Below are 13,803 nucleotides of genomic sequence, written 5' to 3'. Positions count from 1 at the left end.
AAAGCAAACATTTTGCTTCTGTCTGCTGCAGCTTTACGCCTCCTGACAATTAACTGCAGAACTGACAACAAACCTACACTCACGGGGCTTTCTCTGTTTTCTTCCGTAATACTACATTGGGATAACTCATAACAGAGTTATGAAGAAATCTGACATAAACCTCTAATTGATGTTGACAAGCACTTTGGACTATACTCCTTGGGGAGAGAGCTTTGAAAAGGAAACCAGCTAGAGAGGCATTTGGACTTGCTGTGTGTGCGTGTTGATTTGTGTTTAGGTTCCATGGTACTTTCTTGTCACCAGAGCTGAAGAAAACCTTGGAGCTTCCATTTTATGGTATCGCTGAGAGACTGAGTTTCAGAGCTTCAATAGACTTGCTGGAAATGTAGCAACAGTAGATGAATCTATTGATTTTTATCCCGAGTGTTCCTCTCCTCTCTAAGCAAGAAGGAATTTAAACTGGGACATTCAATAAAGTAACAGAGGAGAACAAGCCTGACTGTTTCCGGCAATGGTAACTGAGTAACTGAGCCACTGGTGCGGAATTGGTACTGGTGAATCTCCCCAGGTTCCTGCCAAACACATTCTTCCCCAACTTGGATAAGTAAAGTTCTGTCATTCCAGAATCCAAATTAGGGTTGTGCACTGTGTCATCTGAATCAGCTGCTCCAGGCTGCCGCAGCCAGCGCCTCACTGCATGGAGGAAGGGTGCGCAGCTGCGCACCCTCCCCCCCCCCCGCAGTGAGACACTGGCTGTGGCAGCCCAGAGTGGCCGAATCGAACGACACGGCGCACAACCCTCATCCAAATCTTACCTGCCAGCACCACCAATGCCAGCAGTTCACCTCCATTATCTTCAGTTCCCAACAAATTCATTGTTCCCTTACAAGAGAGGATTGAAGAGAAAACCCACTTGTGCTTCCATTTGTTTCAGCTGCCTCCCATGATCTTCATAGTCAGCCTTAATATGCCAAACTCTGAATCTCATAGAGCAGTATTAAATCCATTATAATAAAATGGAAAGAATATGGCACCACTACAAACCTGCCCAGAGAAGACGACTCTCCGAAACTCACCAACTGGGCAAGGAGGGCTTTAATCAGGGATACAACAAAGGCACCAAGGAGAACACTGAAGGAGCTGCAAATATCCACAGCAGGGATAGGAATATTTGTCCATAGGACCACTTTAAGCTATCCATAGGACCACTTTATGGGAGGGTGATCAGAAAAAAAAACATTGCTTAAAGAAAAGAAGAAGAAGACACATTTAGGGTTTGTCCAACTACATGCAGTGAACTCACCAAACACATGGAGGAAGGTTCTCTACGCAGACGAGACAAAAAAGGAATTTTTGGGCCAGCATGGGAAATGTGTTGTGCAAACCCAACACTTCCCATCAGTCTGAGAACACCATTCCCACAGTGAAGCACAGTGGTGTCAGCATCATGATGTGGGGATGTTTTTCGTCGACAGGGACAGGACAACTGGTCAGGACTGAAGGAAAGATGGATGGCACTAAATACAGGGCAATTCTTGAGGAACACCTGTTTCAGTCTGCCAGAGATTTGAGACTGGGTCATAGGTTCACATTCCAGCAGGACAACGACTCTAAACATATTGCTAAACCTACACTTGAAGGGTTTAAAGAGAAGAATGTTAATGTCCTGAAATGTCCACAGTCAAAGCCCAAATCTCAAGCCCAATTGAGAATCTGTGGCATGACTTGAAGATTGCTGTATACCAATGCTACCCATCTAATTTGAAGGAGAGCAGTTTAGCCATGAGGAATGAGTGAAAATCCCAGTGGCTAGATGTGCTAAGCTGATAGAGGCATACCCCAAGAGACTTGCAGCTGTAACTGCAGCAAAAAGTGGTTCTACAAAATATTGACTTCGAAGGACAAATACTTATGCACATTCATGATACGGAAATCATGTTTTTAGTTTTGTTTTGATTTGAGCTTGTAGAATCATAGAATGATAGAGTTGGAAGGGACCTCCAAGGTCATCTAGATTCAGATTCAGATTTAGTTTATTAGTCGGCCACTGGCCATTTCCAGCAAATTGACTGTACAGTACAAAAGTCAGTTAAAATTAAGACATCAAACTGATAAAATCACAGGGAGTAATAAAAGTAATAAAAGACCAAGGTCATCTAGTCCAACTCCCTGCACAATTCAGGAACTCACAATTACACAACTACACAATTGTATCTCAATAAAAAATATTTTGCAGCTTCAAAATGGTAGGCATTTTGTGAGACTTGAATGATGCTAACCGTCCGCCCAAACCCAACTTAGTTCCTTGTTGTAATGAGACAAAACAGGACTAACCTTGAGGGGGGGGGGGCAAATACATTAGCAAGGCATTGCATACAATGTCTCAGCAAAATTAATTTTATTTAGAGGGGAAAAACCCTCCCCCCTCCTTTTTCATTTGTCGTTAGCTCACCACACTATGTCAATCCTGGTGTTCTGTATAATACATACAAATAAATTCCTGTGTATATTATTTCTTCAGTGTTAAATATCTTGCTGAGAATTGTTCTACCAGAGCATCATATTTCTTATGTAACACTCCCTTTTTCTGCATCTGATCTATTTCAGCCATGTAACATCTTACATTATAGCTGATCTTTCTAAACCTCAGCATTCAATGCTAGCTTGGCTTCAGGGGGGAAAGGCTAATACTGGGCATGATCCAGCAGGAATTTCTCCCATGTGGGTTCCAAAAGATGGGAGCTACAAAGGGTAATTTACATATCAAATAACCTTTGTTCTCATTTGTGTTGTTAACAGAATGCCCAGCAGAACCAGAGCCACAGTGTTAACAACACAAATTAATCTCAGCATATGGAACTGCATGTTCATCATTTGATATCCCACCGCTTAAAGACTTAACACTGTGTGACTCACAGCAGCTGTGCTTGGGGAAAAGTTCGGTCTATCTTTTAAAAGGCCTTGTTTCTGGAGGAGCTTTTGGTACTTAAAATGCCATCAGTAATCTCCCCCCACCCCCACCCCCACTGTTTTTATGATCACATTAAGCAATCTTCTAGGTACACAAGTTTTGCAAGTCTGTGTTTGTATTGTGTGGTGATGAAGAGCCATTTATTAGAGCCCCAGAGTCTTGTGTCTGGAACAAATAAGATCTCCTGTATGTAAAATGTTAATGCTCAAACTAAGGAACTGCCATCAAATAACTCCTGGTTCAGACTGATGTCTACAGAAGCCATGTGCTGTTAAAATAATACAGGAATGCCATAATGATAGATAATGGTAGAAAGGTTTATGGGTTTCCCCTCCCCCCTGTTTTTCTGGTTTCTATGATGTTTTCATAAATATTATTCCTTGTGAGTTAACATAAGAGGACTCTTTGCTTGCCAGAGACCAACCACGTTCCTTGCACCCTGCCTGGGTCTACACAGGGAATTTCCATGAGACAGGCTCTCTGAGTTCTGGGACTGGAACTCAGTTCCTAGACACAGTGATTTGATTCAGATTGGGAGTGAAGTGCATGCGGGGGGAGGGGGCTTAAGCCTCTCTCGCTCCCCTCCCCCCCAGTTTTCGAACATAAAATGGTCCTGGGAAGTTGCAAATTACCTCACTGGGTGAAATGTCCATGTAGTGATGGTTTGCATAGGGTTCCAACCAAGCAAATAATGGTTCCCCCAAGGCAATTTTAGTTCAGGAAATGCTGCAAAGACTGGAAAGTTCAAAGCTTCCTGTTTGCCATGGTCCTGATCCAAATCAAGCCTTCACAATCCTTGGAACTGAACTGCAAGCACAGAACTTGGCAGTGCATGGTCAAAAGTCATTGTTCTGGACCCAGGAAGGATGCTAAGAAACTGCAGTGTATAGTTTGAGTTAAAACTCGGGAAACATTTATCTGAGTAAATACAGGGGACAGGGAAGAAGCATAAGGTTAGATCTACAAACCTTGCAGACAGTGAGGAGCAGCTGTGGCTCAGTGGATAATCCAAGGGGAGGAATTAGACAATGGTCAATGTTCACAGGGCCAACGTCCCCCCTCTCCAATAACAGAGGATCCCCTGTAGTTCCCAGATTTCTTTCTTTTTTAAAAAAAAGTAAGTCCATATCCCTTTTAATTGCAGAGTTTAAAGAGAAATACATAGCACATACTTTTTCCATCTCCACAACTAACTTACTTTTTAAAACCAAAAGCTGGGAACTAATAAATCGTGGCAACTGCCTGTGATAACAGCCCAGTGACCTTGCAACTCTAGATTTTTTAAAAGCCCTCTGCTGGAGAGGGAGGGGACTACAGTAAAAAAAATGCAGGGAAAACTAATGTAAGTGTGCTCCATTGCTATTGCAAGTGCCTTTGTAGTAACAGCAGCAACAAGAGCTACAGAGAGAATTGTCTCCATGACTGTTTCCACACTAGCAATATTGTTCCGATTTGCATTTTTAAAGGGATGGCTTTTCCGTCCATTTCCACATTAAAATCTGCCAGTCCAGGCGCAGTCCCATATTGCTGTCTGACTTACTGTGCATTTTGTGAATTCCCGGTTTCAGTGATTTCATTAGGCAAGGCAGGGGGGTGCCCATTGTGGAAATGACTGCAATCAGGTTTCTCCCCATGCCCACTGTTCTGAGTCATTTGGGCATGCCCCTTTCCTCATTGCCATCCTCCCTCCCCCTCCCTCTATTCCCAAAATTCTGTCTTCTTTAAAAAAGGGCATGATCATGTTACAATGCTGTTCCTTTAAAAAGCAGTCTTGCACATGTAGTCTTGCATAGCAGCATTATAACATTATAACCCTGGTGTTTTTTTTTAAAAAAAAGAAAAGAAATGATGTTCAGGACACTTTGGGGGAAGAGGAAGGTGATCATGGGTGCAGAATGGTGGGATTAAGTAGTGCAACAAAAACAAAGGTGCAAGCAAGCACCATTTTGCAAAAAACACATTTTTTGAAATGGGAAAGGGTAGTATGATGGGAGGCTGCCTCCATTGGATTCAGTGTGAAAAGCATAGGTGTTTAAATGATTTTTTTAAAATTGGCAATCGCTGGAAGTTCTGGAAGGGGATTGGTTGCCCAAAGTAATTGACAGTGGAAGACAGGCCAAACTGCAACTCCAGAAGTGAGTGAGGAGTGCAAGACACACGAAAATCAGCCAGAAACATGTGAGACAGCTCGAGAGGTATGGAGTTCCAGTGAGTCGGATTAATTCTAGCACTTTGCCATATAGCAGGCTTCACTCTATAATGCCCAATGTGCAGAAAAGCCCTCACCCAACCTCATTTACCTAGCAGGGATGTTGTGAAGATAAAATGGAAGAAAGGAGAAGGATAGAAACTGCTTTGGGTACCATCAGGGAGAAAGGCAGGCTATAAATGAAATAGGTATAAAAAAAATGTGTCCAGGAATCTAATCACAGATTCCTAATGTCATATCTTATGTGTCCCGAATGACAATTTCTCATTTACAGGTGGCAACCAATGTGTTTCAAGCTGCTGCTTCATTACAAGTGTAAATGAAAGATCTAAATGGGGACTAGCTCCACTGAAAGAGACTAATCTTTGATTTGACTGCAGTAAAATGTGCTGAGCAATGATCATCTGAAATATCATTTGCTTTTCGGGATATTAGAAACATGACCCATGACAGCTTGTCTAGATTACCTTTGAAATTACCTCAAGTATCAATCATACTAGCTAACCTACAGATGGAAACTAACAACAATTTACATGAGTTTTCTGACTAAACATTACAAAATATGTTAAAAGTTTTCTCCCCTATACCTTTCACTCAATAGTGAATTATACATCTCAGGACCGCAAAAATGTAGTTGCTGATTTTGTGCAGTACAAACACTCCCCAAATCTTGCTGAAAATTAGAAAACAAGTTTTATGTTTGAAGCACTGAGATAGAAATGATGCAGGAAATGAAATAAAGCATTACGTGAGTTGATATGACCAAATAAAGATGAAAATCAGCATAAATCTTATACACAGATATTTTTAAAAAACACTTCACTTTTGAGATTGAAATGATGCATGAAATGGAAAAATACAAACACATGACATGGAGTGATAAAAATGAAACTTGATGCATATCTTATTTTCAAGATGCACAGTATGTCTGGTTCTCAAAGTTATAAGGATAATATGCTTAGCTTTCAGAACACGATTTCCAGAATATATCATCAGCAATGCTTTCAATTGGAAATTGAAGGAATATTAAAAAGGGATGGGAAGAAAAAAGCCTACACATTTTCTGATTCTGGCAACAAATCCTAGTAAGTATAGGCAGAGTTGCCTACTTTCTTAGCAGTAATGTGAATTCAGATAATAACCAAAGGTATTGGGGGGGGGGGATGACACTATTTAATACCAAACAAAGTTTGTATCTAGTGGCACCTTTAAGACCAACAAAGCTGTATTGAAGGTATAAGCTTTTGGGCTGACAGGCATTAAGAGCGCGGCATCCACCATATGATCTGTGCTCCCTCCTACCACTCCTACTCTCATACTAGATTTTCGAAGGACTAGTGGGATAATGACCACCATGATTTAATTGTTAGGAGTATGTTTTAGGAATTGTGTCGATGTATGGCAGAAAGCGAAGAGGAACTAAAGAGCCTCTTGATGCAGGTGAAGAAGGAGAGTGCAAAAGTTGGCTTGAAACTCAACATTAAGAAAACAAAGATCACGGCATCCAGCCCTCTCAGTTCCTGGCAAATAGATGGAGAAGAAATGGAGGTAGTGACAGATTTTATTTTCCTGGGCTCCAAGATCACTGCAGATGGGGACTGCAGCAAAGAAATTAAAACATGCTTGCTTCTGGGGAGGAAAGCTATGCCAAATCTAGACAGCATCCTAAAAAACAGAGGCATCACCCTGCCAACAAAAGTGTGTCTGGTCAAGGCTATGGTCTTCCCAGTTGCAATGTATGGCTGTGAAAGTTGGACCATAAGGAAGGCCGAGCATCAAAGAATTGAGGCTTTTGAACTCTGGTGCTGGAGAAGACTCTTGGGAGTCCCTTGGACTGCAAGGCAAACAAACCGGTCAGTCCTAGAGGAGGTCAGCCCTGCCTGCTCCTAAGAAGGCCAGATCCTGAAGATGAAACTCAAATACTTTGGCCACCTCATGAGAAGGAAGGACTCCCTGGAGAAGAGCCTAATGCTGGGAGAGATTGAGGGCAAAAGAAGAAGGGGACGACAGAGAATGAGGTGGCTGGATGGAGTCACTGAAGCAGTAGGTGCAAATTTAAATCGACTCAAATGGTAGAGCAGTGGTTCCCAACCTTTCTGAGGTTGGGGACCGGCAGGGCATCGGGGCACGGCCACGCCCACGTATCGGCCGCGCCCGCGCATCGGGCTGCACTCGCGGGCTGTGCCCGCGCATCGGGCCGCGCCTGCGGGCTGCGCCCACGCAACGGGCCGCGCCCGTGCATCGGGCCCTGATTCCGTCTCCCCGCCCTCCCGCAGTAAGAAGCTTCCCGGGCCGCAAGCTTGCGGCCTGGGAAGTTTTTTACTGCGGGGGGGGGTGGGGAGAGGGAGCCGCGGCCCGGCGCCATGGCCTTCGCGGCCCGGCATCGGGCCGCGGCCCGCAGGTTGGGGACCACTGTGGTAGAGGACAGGAAGGCCTGGAGGATCATTGTCCATGGGGTCGCGATGGGTTGGACACGACTTCGCACCTAACAACAAATGTCTGGTTAGTTTTAATGGGGTTTTAACTGACTGTGTAACCTACGATAGTGGCAGGCAATAAATTAAATAAATACATAATAAATATGCATGGACACTTTTTCAGATACATATGAGTATTCTTCAGATATATGCATGCATACACATGAAAGCTTATAATTTGAATAAAACTTTGTTGGTCTCAGGTTACTTAAATATTTACGTAAAGAAGCTTTTGTTTTTCCAAAACACTTTAGTTGACTTTTGGGGGGGAGTATTTCCTTTTTGTTTCCTGAAGGCTGGTAGACTCTTTCCAGTACCCAAACCCCTTCTCTTGAAACATCAGTACTTGTATTGAGTTTTTAACTGACTCTTAAGGTCTCAAAAAGCAGTTTCTAACTACACAAGACCTCTGCACTCTTCTGAGTTAATTCTCTGTTTGACTGGGTAGGGAAATCCTCTTCTAATTAGATCTATCCCCTTTCTTTGGCTCCAGTGGGAGTCTTTGTCTATTTCCCAAACTTCCTTGCCAACTTTCCACAGTTGTCTTGTCTGTGTTAAACTGTTCTCAGTAAGGGCTGAAATCAGACCAAATCCTCCTCAGCATGCCATTTTAAAGTCTCTCTCTGCTTTGTTGATGCTAACCAATCAGATATATTAGATTGACAGAACAGCTTATCATTCAAGGCTCTCTGTGAAAAATTAACCTTCCATAGACCTTTATATGTTTTATACTGCACTTTTAGCTTTTAAAAAGTACAGTCAATCACACCATCTTGGCCTTAAAGGTGCTACTGGACTTAAACGTTTTTCTACTACTTCATACTAACATGTTACCTACCTGAATCCAAGTGTAGAGAGGATGGTTGACAAAGTACTTATTTAAAATACTGTCACATTTCCTTTGTTATTTAATTTCCAGGTCCATGATTTGGATAAATACATGCTGTTATTAATATATTTTCAAAGAAATAAATTATCTTACTGGGGGTTTTATTAGAATGAAAATGCAAGCTTGTTCATTTCCTGGTGAAAATAGATTTTAAAAGATAAATTTATTCAATTACCAGAAGAGATTATAATATACACATTTTTGCAGTTACACATTCCAAGTAATAGGAAATTGAAAAGTGGAGAACTTGAGGTAGAAAGCAACTTAAGTTCTGCCTGCTATCTTAAGAAGTTGATGGGATCATGTACTATAATAAATGAAATGTTATATAGTCTGGAAGCCTACATTTTATTTTCTCCTCTAACACAGTGTTCTCCTCTAACACAGTGTTCCTGAGTCTCAGTTCTAACTCTGCTTGTTAAGTTCTGGGAAATATTGGAAGCTATTAGCAGTAGGTCCAATTTACTTCAATTAGGGGACTATAGAAGAGAGCAGAACGTATGGGTCAGTGGTGGAACATCTCCAGTTTAAAGAATTAGGTAGCAGGTAATATGAAAGAGCTCTCCTAGAAAGCAGTGGTCTATAATAGGCCAATTGTCTGAATTGGTATAAGGCAGCTTCATGGTTCAATTTATTTAAATGTCATTTATTTTAAACTGATTGTATTCTAAAGGAGTTTAAAATTAAACCCTATCAAATGTATTTAACATCAGTTGCTGAGATGCATAGTTTGGTGGTGGTTCTTTTTAAACAAGATAATTCCATTTGTTGGAAAACTTGGCAGAATAGTGAGAAAGCCCTCTGGGTACCTATTTCTGACTGTCTCTGCTCCTATGACACCAGCTGATCATGTCACTGGCCCTTCCAGCCAAGATGCAACTGCAGCCAATCCTGGGCTTGGCTGCTCAACACTGTTGCAGCCATTACATGCCCTCCATGTTCCAGGAGTGTCAACCTTTCCATGTGGCTCATGTAAACTCACTGATGCTTCCGAAGGGTCTGGAGGCCTTCTGGGTAACTGGACGCCCAAGGAAGTCCAGCCTCAGTGCTCAGAGCTCCATTGAGCAGGGATCCAAAGCCAGCACTGGACACCTTAGCTTTCGATCACACAAACATCTCACCACATTTTTAGCTATTCAGTAGGGCTATTAATACTGATTATTTTTGAGGGATAAAAAGTTGGAATTCTGATCCAGTGAGGTGATCAGAAGTGGGCACAGGATCTGGCTAATGAAGTGTATGCTAATAATTAGGCAACCTAAAAGAGAGTCTGAGGACTGGGTTGCTAAAGCATCAAAAAAAAACTAAGCATTTCTTTAAATATATACTGAACAGGAAACAAGCAAAGGTGGTTAGGCCTTTGGATGACAAAGGAATAAAATCAATGCTAAAGGAAGATGGGGGGATAGCAGAGAAGATTAATGAGATCTACACTGTTTAAAGTCACCAAGGGGGCCCAGTTAGGATCAGAACTGTGGTATGGCAGATGCAGGAGTCCATCCCCTTTACCCACACACAATATCGTCCTACTCATCCCAGCACTGCTTTGAAATAAAAATTCCCACTGGGAAATCACAGCTGCAATGCCATGAACCTGTATGTGGTGTAATGTGTAGTTTGGCCTTGAGGTTGTGTTATGCTCTTGCCAGGATTTGGGAAGAAAGTACTACCGTCAGAGCACTGTTCTAGCTCAACAGTTGGGATGTTGCAACCAGACAGGCATCTGAGTCTGTCACCTCTGCTGTGCTACCTTAGCCCAGTTGTTGTCGTTTCTGCAGAGCAGATGGACTTGGGGGTGGGGGCTACTGTCTCAGGTTTGAGTCCTGCATGGCAGAAGCTTGGTGGCAATTTTAGGGGTCATTGGCAAGGTTTTCTTTGTAGACTCTGGAGAGGTGATTCTTGGTGCTGCTGGTATATTGTCAGACTGCCCTTTTGTAGTGTCGGGCCCTTGTCAGAGTCAATTTATCCTGTAGTTCATTATGAGCTAATAAACCTGAATGTTCATACTGAGAGGACAAAGTTTTCAACCATTAGCAATTTCCTATAAATTAAAAGAGCCTCTTGTGGCGCAGAGTGGTAAGGCAGCTGCCTGAAAACTTTGCCCATGAGGTTGGGAGTTCGATCCCAGCAGCCGGCTCAAGGTTGACTCAGCCTTCCATCCTTCCGAGGTCGGTAAAATGAGTACCCAGCTTGCTGGGGGGGTAAACGGTAATGACTGGGGAAGGCACTGGCAAACCACCCCGTATTGAGTCTGCCATGAAAACGCTAGAGGGCGTCACCCCAAGGGTCAGACATGACTCGGTGCTTGCACAGGGGATACCTTTACCTTTACCTTTTATAAATTAAAAAAAGACTACTGAGGTCCATTCCGTGTCCATTCCCAACCACAGTTGGGCATTTTGGCCAGGCCACTGAAGTTTTATATCCGTCTTCTAGCTGCCTGAGGATCTGTGACAGACAGGCAGGAATAGTGCCAAAACGCAGGACAGAATCGAGATTCAAGTAACTGGCCTATGGGGTTTCTAGAAGACCGGGAAGATGATGCTCACAAGAAAGCTATTTCTAATTGAAAGAAGGGCGATCCTGGTGACACCAGAAATTGCAAATTGGGTCCCTTCCCGATTAAATGCCATATGAGTTCTCTCCCAGATGTGATTAACAGCAAAACTGTCACTTCATAATTAGGAGACATTCTGCTTTCGAATTAAATGGTCTGCAGCTCAACAATATTTCAAAAGCCAATTTGTCTAGAGCCATTTAGGTTTTCAAACCATCCCAAACACCTTTCAGCATAGTAAATATACTTGAAGGGCAGCTTGCTTTCATTGGCATTTAACTAAGCAATTAGGACAATCTGTTCATACATTAACACTCATAGGCATTGAATATTCTCAACCCTGCCACTTAAGAGTAATTTGAAAATATTTGTCCCCCCTGTATTTTTTTGCTCCAGATTTATTCATTGGCAATCAGAGGACAACAGGCATATATATGACCCTGAGTTATTCCAACAGTGATCTCACTGACAGTGACCGACATGGGTTTTTGTTTCCATTCCAGTTAACTTTACAGTGCGCAACCACTTCCTTTAAAACTCCTAGCAAAGGACAGCCAAATCATCTATAAGGAACTTTATAAAGATATGGGATGATAGACCAAGAAAGTTGTCAGATTCAGTATTCCTAGCAGGAGACTTATAAGACTATCATTACACTCTTGGAGAGAGAAAAGGTAGTCATATCATCTCACTGGGATGCCATATGAATGTCAAGAATAGAATAAAAGAACAGCCATGCTGATTTAGATGGAAAAGTTCATTTACTCCAGGATTTTATCCAGTATAGCTAATACAGGTAATAAAAAACCTGGCAAAAGTCCCACAACTGGTAGGAGTGGGCGGAGTAGGGGGTGGACTGAAGGGAAAACACATGGGAATGCTCCATTGACATTGTGAATTTGTGACTGGCTTTGCATTCACAGCAGGATGGAAAGGGAAGCAGGAATCCTCACCATGCAGAAGCAACCTAGCATTCTATTTCAGGCACCAGTTATCTTTCAAGCAGGGCATGAAGGCAGCAGCCCTTCCTGTTGCTACTCTTTTGCATCTGGCATTCAGATTTTTGATGTCTCATATAAAGCACTCTCCTCAATGCACCTAAGGGAAGCCATTTCCCCATCAATTAGAAATAGGGGCACCAGCCTACAGGTAGAACCTGGAGATCTCCCAGGGTTACAGCTCATCGTCAGACTATAAAGATCAGTTCCACAGGAGAAAATTTCTTGAAAGGGTGGCCTCTATGGCACTGAACCACTGAGGTCTCTGTCCTCTCCAGGTTCCAATGATTACTGTCATGGTGGGGTTATAAGGCTGCAGAATATCTCGAGCAACAAACAGCCTACTCCAGAAATCTGTTTCCAAGAATGCTCAGCTAGATGCTTGCTTGAAATCCACCAGCAGACCTCGCAGGCACTAGCTCCCCCCCCCCCCCAAGTTCATCCCACAGCTAGTGGTATATGAAGGAATATCAGCTGTGACCTTGGAGTCCCTTTGTTTAGCATTCAGAGCTCACAGCCATTAGACCTACCTTTCCTAAATTGCACCACTAGGACAAAGTGCCTCAAATAACACTCAATCACTCTGTAAAAGTTTCTGGGTCAGACTCCTAGTTGTTTCCCCTACTTAACCCTCAACTAGACAGGAAAGGGGAGGACTTATTGGCTTAAGATGACAGGCAATTTAAAAATTAATCCAGCTATAGGAATCCTTTTAAACAGCTATAGGAATCTTTTTCTCTTAAAAAAAAAAAAACACAGACTGACATCTGATCAGCATTTCTGGAGAGCCATTCATTAAAAGCAAAAGAAAGGGTCAATCTAGTATCTAACTTCTTATTTTAATGTTTTAATAACATTAATTTTATTTAAATTCCTAGTTTTGTATTTTATTTTCACTTATATAATTTTATCTTGTTATAATCTGCCCTGAGTCCACAGAGAGAGGAAGGTAAAACAAATCCTACGGAGCGGTATAAATAAAGCACTAAGGGGTAAAGGGGAGGAGAGAGGGCGGGCCGAGTCCATGATAAAAACTCGGAGGGGCCAATCAGGAGCCGCGAAGTGGCTCCTGATTGGCCCCTCCGAGTGTCACTCAAGGGCCAAGCGGCCAATTGCTCCCCATTGCCAGTTGCTCCCCAGTGTCACTCGAGGACCAAGTGGCCAATTGCTCCCCATTGCCCGGTTGGCACATCCTCGGCTGGGCTGGCCGGGGAGTCACCGCGCTGAGGAAGCTGCCATTGTTCTTGTGTAATGCTATTTTTGGCAATCTAATTATTACGATGGTGGATATAAGATACACTCTGCTCTTCCTCACTCCAAGTAGGTTACACCTAGATTCCCTTTAAAATATGTGTCCTAACAGCCCTCCCAGTTTGGTCGGGAGCATTAGCTTAGAGGCTTAATGGGCCTGAGAGCCCTCCACCCCTCCCTACCACCATGTTCCTTTTGCTTTTTTTCTGTGCCTTCCCTCTCACCTCCATCCCATAGTTTATGACCAATAGACTCTTTCCCCTGCTGCAAAGAGCTCTCCCTTATCTGTCTGTGTCCTTGGTTCATATAGGAAGGGGGCTGGAAATTTACCCCCAAGAATAACAGGGGAGACAGACTGAATGTCTCCCGGATTTGTGCCCTGTAGATCAAAAGCATTCCCTATGTTAACTGGATCTCCCGCCTAAACTGTTCTCCCCCCCCCCATATATAG

The sequence above is a fragment of the Paroedura picta genome, chromosome 6 (genome assembly GCF_049243985.1).
Source record: "Paroedura picta isolate Pp20150507F chromosome 6, Ppicta_v3.0, whole genome shotgun sequence".
Classification (NCBI taxonomy): domain Eukaryota; kingdom Metazoa; phylum Chordata; class Lepidosauria; order Squamata; family Gekkonidae; genus Paroedura; species Paroedura picta.
This window is presented reverse-complemented; position numbering follows the sequence as displayed.